Source organism: Rana temporaria, chromosome 7 (genome assembly GCF_905171775.1).
Source record: "Rana temporaria chromosome 7, aRanTem1.1, whole genome shotgun sequence".
In the NCBI taxonomy this organism is placed as follows: domain Eukaryota; kingdom Metazoa; phylum Chordata; class Amphibia; order Anura; family Ranidae; genus Rana; species Rana temporaria.
In genome coordinates, this window is record NC_053495.1 from 207658080 (window position 1) to 207671064 (window position 12985).

General features: G+C 48.8%; 1 protein-coding gene across 18 annotated transcripts in view; it reads left to right on the forward strand.

Moving 5' to 3' along the window:
• The window catches only part of PTPRF (protein tyrosine phosphatase receptor type F), a 1292748-nt gene that overhangs the window by 884059 nt on the left and 395704 nt on the right, over positions 1-12985 (forward strand). For 11 of the 18 annotated variants that reach the window (XM_040360891.1, XM_040360897.1, XM_040360893.1 and 8 more), the window contains exon 1: positions 2029-2610. The exons of 1 other annotated variant lie outside the window; for it this stretch is intronic. The gene's annotated coding sequence lies outside the window, so the exon portion shown is untranslated. Of the gene's footprint in view, positions 1-2028; positions 2611-12985 lie in introns of those variants that run through there. 6 more of the 18 variants (XM_040360898.1, XM_040360903.1, XM_040360902.1 and 3 more) reach the window with 1 other exon arrangement.

Sequence of the window (12985 nt, forward strand, 5' to 3'; positions counted from 1 at the left end):
TACGCCGCCGTAACTTACGGCGCAAAATCTTCCTGGATTCGAAATTCCGCCAGGTAAGATACGGCGGCGTAGCGTATCTCTGATACGCTGCGCCAGGGCAATTCTTTGTGAATCTGGCCCATTGAATACATTTAAAGCGGAGGTCCACACAAAAAGTCAACCTCTGCTTTTCGGAACCCTCCTCCCTCTCCGGTGTCACATTTGGCACCTTTCAGGGGGGGAGGGGGGTATAATACAGATGTTTGCACCCACTTCCAGGCATAGATACCCGCAGAATCTGCGGGTATCTCTGCCACTTTCCCGCCCCCCCCCCCCGCTGTTTTCTGGGAAACACACAGTTCAGGGACCAGTGAAGATGCGCAGTGTGGCTTGCGCATGCGCAGTACAGAACTGGGCAGTTAAGCCGCAACGCTTCACTTCCTGATTCTCTCACTGAGGACGGTGGTGGGGGCAGCCGAGAGACGAGCGATTTGCTTGTCTTCCGCTGCTGACATCGCAGACGCGCTGGACAGGTAAGTGTCCATTTATTAAGAGTCAGCAGCTGCCGTATTTGTAGATGCTGACTTTTAATATTTTTTGTTTAGATGGACCTCCGCTTTAAAGGGGTTGTAAAGGTAAAAAAAAAAATCCCTAAATAGCTTCCTGAGTGCAGTCCTCCTTCACTTACCTCATCCTTCCATTTTGCTTTTAAATGTCCTTATTTCTTCTGAGAAATCCTCACTTCATGTTCTTCTGTCTGTAACTCCACACAGCAATGCAAGGCTTTCTCCCTGGTGTGGAGTGTCGTGCTCGCCCCCTCCCTTGGACTACACGAGAGTCAGGACGCCCACTAGCACACAGCTCCTTTCTCTATCTGCAATGTAGAGAGCGTCCTGACTCTCCTGTAGTGGAATTGAATTGTGGGATTCGAAGGCGTACGCCGGCCTTAGGTGGAAGTGGGCGTGACCCCATGCAAATGAGGCGTGACCCCATGCAAATGATGGGCCGAGCGCCAGACAGATACCTATCACGAACTGCGCCAGGACGTGGACGCTTCCCCCTGCGCCTGCTCACAACCACGTTGGAACAACTGCCTAAACTACGCCGGATCACTGCGTACGGCGTGAACGTAACCTACACCCAGCCAGACACACGTCCAACGTAAAATACGCCGTCTTGTGTTCTCTGGTGCAGACCTGTTCATGTCTGTTGCCGGGTTGCACCTCCTTTATGGGGAATAACTTTACGCCGGACATACAACTTACGCGTATCTCGCGTAGCCATGCGTCCGGCGCACGCAGGTTCGTGAATCGCATATTTGAATGGCAAATCAATGGGAGCGGCACCATGCTCCCAGCCTAAATGTGCGCCCACCCTACGCCGGCGTAAGCAAGCTACGTCGGCGGGGTGTAGCCTGTTTTTAGGCGCATATCTGTTTGTGGGTCTGGCGCACACATACGACGGCGCACATTTGCACTAACGTCGCCGTAACTTGTTATACGTCGGCGTAAGTGCTTTGTGAATCTGGGCCATTGGCTATATTTGGGCGCATTCAATACATTTAAATACATTTGAGCACATTGGATACATTTAAAAATGTTTGCTACATTTGAACACATTTGATACATTGGCTACTTTTAAACACATTGGCTACATTTGAATATTTAGGATACATTTGAACCCATTCAATACATTCGATACGTTTGATCACATTCGATACTTTTGAGCACATTCGATACATTTGGATACATTCGATACGTTTGAACACATTCGATACATTTGGATACATTGTTGCAACAAAAACATTTACAAATTCCAGGTGCTTTTTATTGTAAAATAACATGTTGCTTTCTCTTCTCCGGTGATTTTTCTACCCGTGGAAACTCCACGGTTCTTTGTGACTTCCCTTTCCACGGTTTGGCAGTCCAGCCAGCGCTGTCTTCATTCAGCAGAGCCGGCGGTGAAGCGGTTAAATTTTTTTTTTTTCTTTCCCAAAGTCAAACAAAAGCAGTGGTGAATGAGCGGGGCGTGGATTGCAGCTTAGCCAGGCCCCTGCTTGTAGGGTGGGTGAGCTTGGTCTCAGCCCGGCTCAGTTCTGAGGCTTGCAGAGAAAGAGATCGCCTGGCTGGCAGTTGTTTCAGGTAAAAGCCAGCTCTCCTCTTCCCCCCCCCAACCCTCCTTACCGCCTCAGGGATAAAACCGCCAGGAACGCCATCGAGACATATCACCCGGATCACGGATTAAACGTCACCTTTGGAATATATCTGAGGGAAACCTTTTTTTTTTTTTTGTCCGTTTTCTCTTTTTTTTTCCGGAGAACTCGGATGGGCGTCTGTGGAAATTGGCCGTGAGGAGACCTTCGGTGTTGAGGAGACCTTCGGTGGTGAGGAAACCTTCGGTGGTGGTGGTGTTACCTGCAGCATATGGAATAATACAAGGCGGCGAGGGAAGAAGGGATTACCCCCGAGCAGGTGCCGCGATTTGTCTCGTTCCGCTCGGCTGTTGAGGAAAAATAAGAGCCTCGCTTTCTCTCGCTCGCCGGGCTGAGCACGAAGCTGGAAGCCAGCTTTTCCTGTTTTAAAAATAAACCCATGTGCCTTGGATCGCCGAAGCCGGCTGCTTGCCTCCCAGGTTTGTTTCCAGTTTTCATAATCTTGATGTTTTTGTTTATTTTCTTGGGTTTTTGTTGCCGCTTGCACCTGTAACGAGTACGGCCTTTTCCTTCTGGAGAGAGACTCTCGAATTCTGAGCATGTTCGAAATCTCCCAACACTTTGCCGAGTTTGGATTGGAGTCGAGGACGGTTGCTGTTGCTGGGACGGTTATTAACGTTGCTTTTCGTTGCTGTTGGCCACCGAAAAGAATGGGCTTTTTTTTTGCCGGCTGGTAGCAGTGGGCTTGCCAAGTTTTAGGCTTTTTTTTGCCCGTTCCTGCTGGCAGAGGATGTAAGGGGATTGTGGTGGAACACTTGAGGAGTTCTGTATGTTGGGCTGACACGGATCTTCGGTTCTGTACGGCAGCCGAAGGCAGTTGGGAATTTTTGGAGCTTCATCCTTTATTCTGGTTGCATGCTGGATGAAAGAAATGTTATATTTGAATCTATGGGGAACCCGGGGGGATGGTCCCCAATGGGGGGGGTCTTAAAGGGTTTCCAACCAATTCTGGTGATTTTGGTGGCCAGCAGATGCTTGTTGCTTCTTTTCTTTTTTTTTGCCTAATTATTAACTAAAATGGGGTCAGAGCGTACACGGCGGCCTTTTATTGTGTTTACGAACTCGGGTTTTATTGGACTCGCTATTACGGCTGTTATGGGAACAATCTGAATGTTATGAACCTGTGAGAATTTTCTATATAGGGCAGTTTTGGGAAGAGGAAATCTGTTTTTGAAGGGAGGGGGTCGAAAATACTTTTTATGCTCATCGTTGTGGGGCTCAGTCAATTACCTATTTTTTTTTTTTGTTTGGCGGGGGGGCTTTTATTACTGGAACTCCCTAATGTACTTTGATTCAAGAGTGCAAGACTAAGAGACCCGATAGAGCCTCCCCGGCCTGTGTGCCAAGCTAATTGTGTATCCTTGTAATGCTGCAGTTTGTTTTTTATGGCTGGGAAGTGGGCCAGGAACATAATATTAGTCTATTTCCCAGGCTCGGAGGAGAAAGCCTCTTTAATTTCAGGGCGGGCAGAGCACATTGCGGAAAGGCTGGAGCAGCGGCCCCCGGCCTTGGCACGCTCGGGGGTTAAATTTGCCATCATGGGTGGCAGAGGGTGCCTTCCCAGAAGCAGCAGCAGCTCCAACGTGATGGGGGAGCTTCCATACTCGGTGGTGAAGTCCAAAGGCCTACTTGGGCTTCTTGTTATACTTTGCTGCTTCTTGGAACTTGTCCTAATGCAAATATTTGTCCGGCTTAACTGATCTGAACGCTGAGGTGTCTCTGGAGTTTGTGTGACGACCTCAGGCTGCAGGGCAGAGAGCGGGTGATGGGCAGGAATGTATAATATGGAGCCCTGGCCTCTATCCTGGTCGGTAGCAGACGGGGGCAGGGGGGTGGGGGTTCCTTCGCTTTGGTCTCTCAAGGCTATCAAGCTGGCTTCAGGTCAAATTTATTTACTAATTAGAAACTTTTACATCATTTTTATTTTTTTAAGCATCTTCTGAAATATTTGGTTCCTCCCAAGTCCAAAATAATATAATTTGTATTCTGAATGATTGCTGATGATGAAGGTCCCTATTGCTTTAGAAAAGTGGTCTCCAAACTGCGGCCCGGGGGCCAGATGCAGCACTCTGATGCCCACAAGGGGGCATAATTCCCCCAGCCCCCCTGCTGACACCAACAAAGGGGAACAGTTCCTTCCAATAACACCAATGATGGGGCACAGTTTTTTCCAGTGACACGACAGAGGAGACACAATTCCTCCCACTGACACCAATGATGGGGCACTGTTCCTCCCACTGATTCCAATGATGGGGCACTGTTCCTCCCACTGACTCCAGTGATGGGGCACTGTTCCTCCCACTGATTCCAATGATGGGGCACTGTTCCTCCCACTGACTCCAGTGATGGGGCACTGTTCCTCGCACTGACTCCAGTGATGGGGCACTGTTCCTCCCTCTGATTCCAATGATGATGGGGCACTGTTCCTCGCACTGACTCCAGTGATGGGGCACTGTTCCTCGCACTGACCCCAGTGATGGGGCACTGTTCCTCCCACTGACTCCAGTGATGGGGCACTGTTCCTCCCACTGACTCCAGTGATGGGGCACTGTTTCTCGCACTGACTCCAGTGATGGGGCACTGTTTCTTGCACTGACTCCAGTGATGGGGCACTGTTCCTCGCACTGACTCCAGTGATGGGGCGCTGTTTCTCCCACTGACACCAATGATGGGGCACTGTTCCTCGCACTGACTCCAGTGATGGGGCACTGTTCCTCCCACTGACTCCAATGATGGGGCACTATTCCTCCCACTGACTCCAGTGATGGGGCACTGTTCCTCGCACTGACTCCGGTGATGGGGCACTATTCCTCGCACTGACTCCAGTGATGGGGCACTGTTCCTCGCACTGACTCCAATGATGGGGCACTGTTCCTCGCACTGACTCCAATGGTGGGGCACTGTTCCTCCCACTGATTCCAATGGTGGGGCACTGTTCCTCCCACTGACACCAATGATGGGGCACTGTTCCTCCCACTGATTCCAATGGTGGGGCACTGTTCCTCCCACTGATTCCAATGGTGGGGCACTGTTCCTCCCACTGATTCCAATGGTGGGGCACTGTTCCTCCCACTGATTCCAATGGTGGGGCCCTGTTCCTCCCACTGATTCCAATGGTGGGGCCCTGTTCCTCCCACTGATTCCAATGGTGGGGCCCTGTTCCTCCCACTGATTCCAATGGTGGGGCCCTGTTCCTCCCACTGATTCCAATGGTGGGGCCCTGTTCCTCCCACTGATACCAATGATGGGTCATTAGTCCTCCCAATTCCTCCCAATGAAGGGGCACAGTTCCTCCCAATGAAGGGGCGCAGTTCCTCCCAATGAAGGGGGGCAGTTCCTCCCAGTGAAGGGGCGCAGTTCCTCCCAGTGAAGGGGCACAGTTCCTCCCAATGAAGGGGCACAGTTCCTCCCAATGAAGGGGCACAGTTCCTCCCAATGAAGGGGCACAGTTCCTCCCAATGAAGGGGCGCAGTTCCTCCCAATGAAGGGGCACAGTTCCTCCCAATGAAGGGGCACAGTTCCTCCCAGTGACACCAATGATGGGACATTATTATTCTCTACCAATGACACCAAGGATGGGGCACAATTCCTCTCACTAATGGGGTATTGTTTACTCCCACTGATGTAGAGGCATTTTCTACTTCTAATGGCCATAGTCCGGCTCCTGTCAAGTCTGAAGGACAGTAAACTGGCCCTTTATTTAGAGAGTTTGGAGACCTCAGCTTTAGACAATTGGCAAGTGACCCATGACATGACAAAGGCCTGGACCCCCACTGTAGAAACTGCTGACAAAGGCTGGGACCCCCTACAGACACCATGCTTTGTCTTTGGTAACATTCCATGAATTCGTTCTTAGGGACACTCGTATACATTGATATAGGGAAGTTATACATTGTATTTAGGGGGAATCGGAAAAGGGTTTTAGGACTTTAGTAGGCCTAACATCGGGGAAAACAAATACAATTTTGGTGTTGCTCATCTCGTCTCGTATCTAAGTCCATCTTCCAATCTGTTCCCATCCTACATCATCAGATCCCTCACCCACCTCAACTGTGTTTCTTGTTCTAAGAAGGTAGGGAATGATTGATTGCATGGTGGGGGGATGGGGTTCTTGGGAAAACCGATTATTGGTATGATCTGTATAGACATGCAGATCTTTTCTGGCAAGTGCTCAACACTCCACAGGAGAATCCAGAAGTGTCCTCAAAGGTGGGCAGGAGGCCTCCTGAGAATGATGGACAGTGAGGGGGCTTTGCATCATCGGTGATAGAATTGGTCATTTTTATAAGGGAAGAAACAAGATAACAATCGGGTATTGAAGGATTCCCGTCCAATCAGAAGGTGTGTTACAAAGATCAGACCATGTATGAGAATCATGAGAGCTTGTACACACAGGCGTTAAAAGGCGCCGGCGGCCAGCGTGTTTCAGAATGGTCGCTGGGGCTCAATTTTCTGCAATGACCAAAGAGTGCAATATCCTCAAGCCCCGCCCTCGGTCCTGTAGTCATTGGGGTGGATTCAGGTAGCAATTGCGTCTGCGTAACCATAGTTATGCAGCGCAATTGCTTACTTGCGCCGGCGTTTCAAATGCTCCTGATTCAGGAACCTCGTTACGCCGACTGCAGCCTAAGATATGACTGGCATAAGGCTCCTTATGCCGTCGTATCGTAGGCTGCATTCTTACGATGGCCGCTAGGGGGCGTTCCCGTAGTGGTCAGCGTATAGTATGCAAATTGCATACTAACGCCGATTCACAACCCTACGCGAGCCCTGCGTACGCAGTTTACGTCGTTTACGTTCGTCGGGTTCCGCGTAAGGCTGCTCCTGCTATTAGCAGGGGCAGCCAATGCTACGTATACCCGTCGTTCCCGCATCGCGAATTTAAAATTTAACGTCGTTTGCGTAAGTGAATTGTGAATGGCGCTGGACGCCATTTACGTTCACTTTGAAGCAAATGACATCCTTGCGACGTCATTTGCCGCAATGCACGTCTGGAAAGTTTCCCGACGGAGCATGCGCACTACGTTCGGCGCGGGAACGTGCCTAATTTAAATGATCCACGCCCCCACGGGATCATTTCAATTACGCGCCCTTACGCCGGGCAGTTTTAAGGAGCGCCCGCGCAAATTATATAGCTACTGCTCCATGAATGAAGCGTAGCGCAGATAATTTGCGTAGGCGCAGGGTAAAAACGGTACGCTGCGCCTCCGTGAGAAGTGTGCAGCGGTACCTGAATCTACCCCATTGTCTCCTCCCCCCCCCCCTAGTTCATATCAGCGGATCCACCTACTTGTGAGATCCGCGATGGGAAACCCCGCCAGTTTTGTGCATCACATATGTTGGCCAATTTCCGTGTTCCGTGTTCGTAAATCCAATCCCGCTCGTTTGTATTGAAATAGTTACCATATAACATTTACACATTACAAAGTATATATACCATGCATTCAAAATCGTGGCGTGTTTTTTTTTTTTTTTTTGCGCCGCATGCATTTATTTGAATGGCCTGCCGTATGGGTGACAAACGTAGCAAAGAAGCTCACGTACCTTTTTATTTATTTACTGGACTGTGTGTGTTTTTTAACCGCGCGTTTTGCTGCGTTTGTCGCACAAGTTTTTAGCGCAACAAATGCACGTCTTTCTTTTTTTTTTTTGGCATTTTGGAGTGCCATTAACAATGAATGGCAACACACGTGCGACAGGCGCTTTTCACGCGAAACTCTCGCCCATTTACGGAGCGCTAAAATATAAATGCGGCCTTTGCTGGAGGGATCTGGAGGGATGTCGGCGTAGTGAATGGGACCGTCTCTGGTTGTACAACGCAGCTGTCTGCTCTTCCCACCACCTGTTCCTAATAGGCCCCACCTGTGACTCCAATTTCCTCTCCTGGTGCTGGTGGGTAAATAGAGGCGCAGGGGGATGGTCGAAGGGGGCATCCTGTGATCTTTTGTGTGCCCCCCCAGGCTGTGTATGTAAATATTGATACATTGTAGCACAGACTCCTGTGAAGGTCCCTGGCAAGTAAATGATATTTTGTAGTTTTTCGGGTCGTTTTTTTAATTATTTTTATTTTTTACTCGTAAGGAGAAACTAAACAGACTGCGGGGGCCCCACTCACAGGTCAGGACCGGCCCCCACCGCCCGGAAAACACATTTTGTAATTTTCTCTATTGTGTTTTTGTGAAGATTCCTGTGTGAGCTCAGAGGCCTGCGTGCGGAGAGCTGGGAACCAGTCCGACCAGTTCAGTTTACAAAACAGATACAGGTCACAGCCACGGGATTTACAGGGAACTTAAAGGGGAACTCCAGGCAGCTTTTAGAAAAATAAAATGTTTACCGCCTACAGACGTGTTCAGCTAATATAAGTGCCTGGAATCTGTATTATTATACTTATTATTATTATAATTTATGGGCCAGATCCACGTACATGCGCCTATCTTTAGGCGGCGTAGCGTATCTCAGAAACGCTACGCCGCCGTAACTTAAAAAGTACTGTATTCACAAAGAAGTTACGCCTTTAGTTACGGCGACGTAGCGTATATCGGGCGTATATCGGGCGGCGTAAGCCAGCCTAATTCAAAAGAGGCTGGTTGGGGGCGTGTTCTATGCTAACTAATCGTGACCCCACGTATTTGCCGTTTTTTACAAACGGCGCATGTGTCGTCCGTGAAAGAATCCCAGTGCGCATGCTCCAAATTACGCCGCAAATCGTCAATGCTTTAGACGTGAACGTAACTTACGCACAGCCCTATTCGCGAACGACTTACGCAAACAACGAAAAACGTAAACAATTTGACGGTGGCCCGACGTCCATACTTAACATTGCGTACGCCTCATATAGCAGGGGTAACTTTACGCCGGAAAAAGCCTTACATAAACGACGTACGTTTGTGAATCGGCGTATCTACCTAATTTGCATATTCCTTGCGTAAATCTACGGAAGCGCCACCTAGCGGCCAGCGTAAATATGCAACTAAGATACGACGACAGTCGGATCTTCGCAACATTTCCGGCGTATCTTGTTTTCTTAATACAGAAAAAAGATACGCCGGAGCATCCTAGAAGTTACGCGGCGTAACTTCTTTGTGGATCTGGCCCATTATTATTATATTTATTATTATATTTATTATTATTATTATTATATTTATTATTATTATTATTATTATCTTCCTACATACAAAACAGAAATCAGACTCAGGGGGGAGGTTCTGCACTTAAACTACTAAAGGACCGGAAGGATTTGCCCCCTTAATGACCAGGCCATTGGGGGGGGGGGGGGGAACTATTCTTTACACTGACACCAACTATGGGGCATGATTCCCCCCACCCCTTTCATTCATTGGATTTCAGTTCTGTCAATCATAGAGGTGTTGTGGGCGTTGCCTATGCAAACACAGCCTGCCTAGGAACGCCCACTCCTGCAGACTGACACCTGGCCATCAGGGCATTTCGATTTTTTTGCATGACTCCTCCCACTGCTTGGTGGGGTGCTGGGATGTTTACAGGAAGTGATGTACAGGCCCCTCCCACCAGCCATGATTTGCCTGCATTGCATATAGAGGAGTACAGAGACCAGGGGACGACAATGCTATAGGGCTAAAATAAGGTAAATAATGAAAAAAGGTAAGATTTTAATAAAAAAATGTTGATGGGGGGGAGGGGAACCAGGGAAGGTAAAATAAAAGCAGATTAAACGTCATCATTAAGCACACCGCACATGCTTGGCGGGCGTCTCAGGACTGATTGCGTCCCCTTGTGGAAGATTGTGAATGTGTGAGCTGTGTGTGAAGATTTTGTATTTCTAGGGTCACGGGGGTGGGGTTTCAACTCTCCCAATCGACATTGATTTATTTTTATTTTTATTTTTTAAAGCGGAGGTCCACCCAAACAAAAAATATTAAAGGCCAACAGCTACAAATGCTGCAGCTGCTGACTTTTAAAAAATGGGCACTTACCTGTCCAGGGAGCCCGCGATGTTGGCAGCCGAAGTCGAGTCGAGTCGGCTGTCCCCGCCGCCATCCTCGGTGAGGGAACCAGGAAGTGAAGCGTTGCGGCTTCACTGCGCGAGTCGCGCCGCGCATTTCCACTGGTCCCCGCTGTGTTCGGGGGAACTGTTAGGTAGATTCACAAAGAGTTAGGCCGGCTTATCAGTAGATAAGCCGGCCTAACTCCGAATCTACGCCGCCATGTGTTTAAGCGTATGCTCAAACAGAGATACGCTTAAACAAAGCTAAGATGGGACGGCTTGCGCCGTCCTATCTTAGATTGCAATTTTTCGGATGGCCGCTAGGTGGTGCTTCCATTGCAGCCGGCGTAGATTATGTAAATGAGCTTGTACGCTGATTCCCGAACGTACGCCATCCCGCCGCAGTCGAATTATGTCGTTTCCGTAAGGCCTTAGGCGGCCTGAAGTTATTCCACCTATGAGGTGGAATAACAATGTTAAAGTATGGCCGCCGTTCACGCCGCGAGGTTCGAATTTTTTAAGTCGTCCGCGAATCGGGAGTTACGTCCGCGTCGAAATCAATAGGCCCGTATGGCGTACTTAGCCGCAATGCGCACTGGGAAATGTAAGCGCCCGGCTCATGCGCAGTGGCAAAAAACGTCAAAAAACGTGAGGTCAAGCCTCATTTCCATACAACACGCCCCCTCCAACCAATTTGAATTAGGCGCCCTTACGCCCGCTCGTTTTAGGCTACGCCGCCGTAGATTAGCAGGTAAGTTGATTTAGAATCACTACTAGCCTAGCTAATTTACGGCGGCGTAGCCTAATAACACTAGGCTACGCCGCCGTAACTTTATTCCACTGTACGTGAATCTACCTATGTGTGTTTCCAAGAACACAGCGGGGGGGGGGGGGAATTCTGCGGATATCTCTCCCCGGAAGTGGGTGCAAATACCTATATTATACAGGTATCTGCACCCCCCTCCCCCCCTGAAAGGTGGCAATTGTGGCACCGGAGGGGGGGAGGGAACCGATGAGCGGAAGTTTTACTTTAGGGTGGAGCTCCGCTTTAACTCCTTCACACCGACCATACTATATACGCCTTCTCTCTGTGGGTGGGCCTTGGCGCATGTTTGCGCACCACACCGCAGACGCAGCTGTGCACCAGATTTTGCACTCTCCAGTTTTAGTAAATCGATCCTCTTTACATTTTAAACCATGGGTCTTCAAACTACGGCCATCCCAGTGGTTCAGGAACTACAATTCCCATCATGCCTAGTCATGTCTGTGAATGTCGGTGTGTTACAATACCTCATGGGACGTGTAGTTCTACAACAGCTGGAGGGCCGTAGTTTGAGGATCCCTGTTTTAAACCTTTATATTCAATTTATTGGCTTTATATTGACTTGTAAAGCTGGATAATCAAATGAAGGAACATACAAAAGTTTCAAAAAATGGGGGGGGGGGGGGGGACTGAAAATGCCATAAAATGATTGGCAGTTAGGGGAGGTTTGGGGAACCCGTCCAGTGACGTCATAGAGGAATAGCGCCAACTGCCGGGTTTTGCCATCTTTTGCTTCCAACGCCGAGCCAGAGGCTGCAAGTAAAGACATATACATGTCAAATATCCCGAATGATTATTCTTGTTGTTTGTTTTTTTCTGATTACCAGCGTCTCGTAACTCAACTTCAATAAACATTTAGTGAGTTTGTGTTTGTCATCCTCGTAAAACTCTCATACCTCACCATAAATAAACTTTTATCTGCACTGCCCACCTTTGTCCACTGGGGGCATCATCAATCCTCTTGTGCTGGAATCAGAATATTCAGAGATGAGCTCTGAGCAATGAAACCCATTTGCAGAATGATGAATCCTCTTCACTGAGGAGATACAGATGCGGGGACAGAAGGGGGGACAACAAGTCCCAGCGTGCTCTGGCATCCAGCCAAGGAGTTTACCTAGACTTGAAATCCTTCTTCAGCCATCCACGGCCCATGTTCTAGGCACTAGGGTGACCACGTGTCCCGGATTGCCCGGGATAGTCCCGCGTTTTGCAGGTCTGTCCCGGGCACATTCATTCCAGGACAATACAGTGTCCCGGAATGAAACTGACACAGCCGGTGCCAGTAGCGACATTCATCAAAATGTAAAATTTGGGAAAACCAGCAGCCGACCGACACCCGATCAGCGCTCTCAGCCAATGGCACAACAGCTCAGTGGGGGGAGATTGCTGGACTAACCTTGCATGGTTAGTACAGCTTCTCCCGACCGGAGCGCGAGAAAAAAAACTAGTGTGTAGCTGGCGTTACACCGTCATCATCATCACAAGAGATCTTCCTAATAAAGATGCAAAGTCTCCATTGGATCTCTGACAGAGATGGTGACAACTGTATTGTATTTGTGTTGCAGTAGGTGAGCAGCGTGTCAGAATCTACACATCTGTCTTTCACATTGGCAAGCGTGTCGTTTTTCTCGTGCTTAGCGCCGGTATTTACATGAAGGATGTCCATGTTTATCTGCGCACTTCCATAGGACACTAGTCTGTGCCAAACCGGCAAATTCAGTATCAACGTGTGTATGTATGTATATATGTGTGTGTATATATATTTATTTAAAGGTCGTCTGTAATTGTTTCCTGCAAGCTCCACAATGTCTGCTTTCCATTCCATACTTTATATGGAGAATATCGTTGTGCAGTCCGGTAAATCTATGATTTCCTATTAGTGTGTTGGCTGAAGAGCTTGCAATCAGTGGATTGCATAGGAAAGAGAAAAGTGGACCGTACATGGATTTAAATTTGCCGGGCTTAGCAGGGAGCGGCTGAATTTCGATGGCTACTGTGGATAAATACA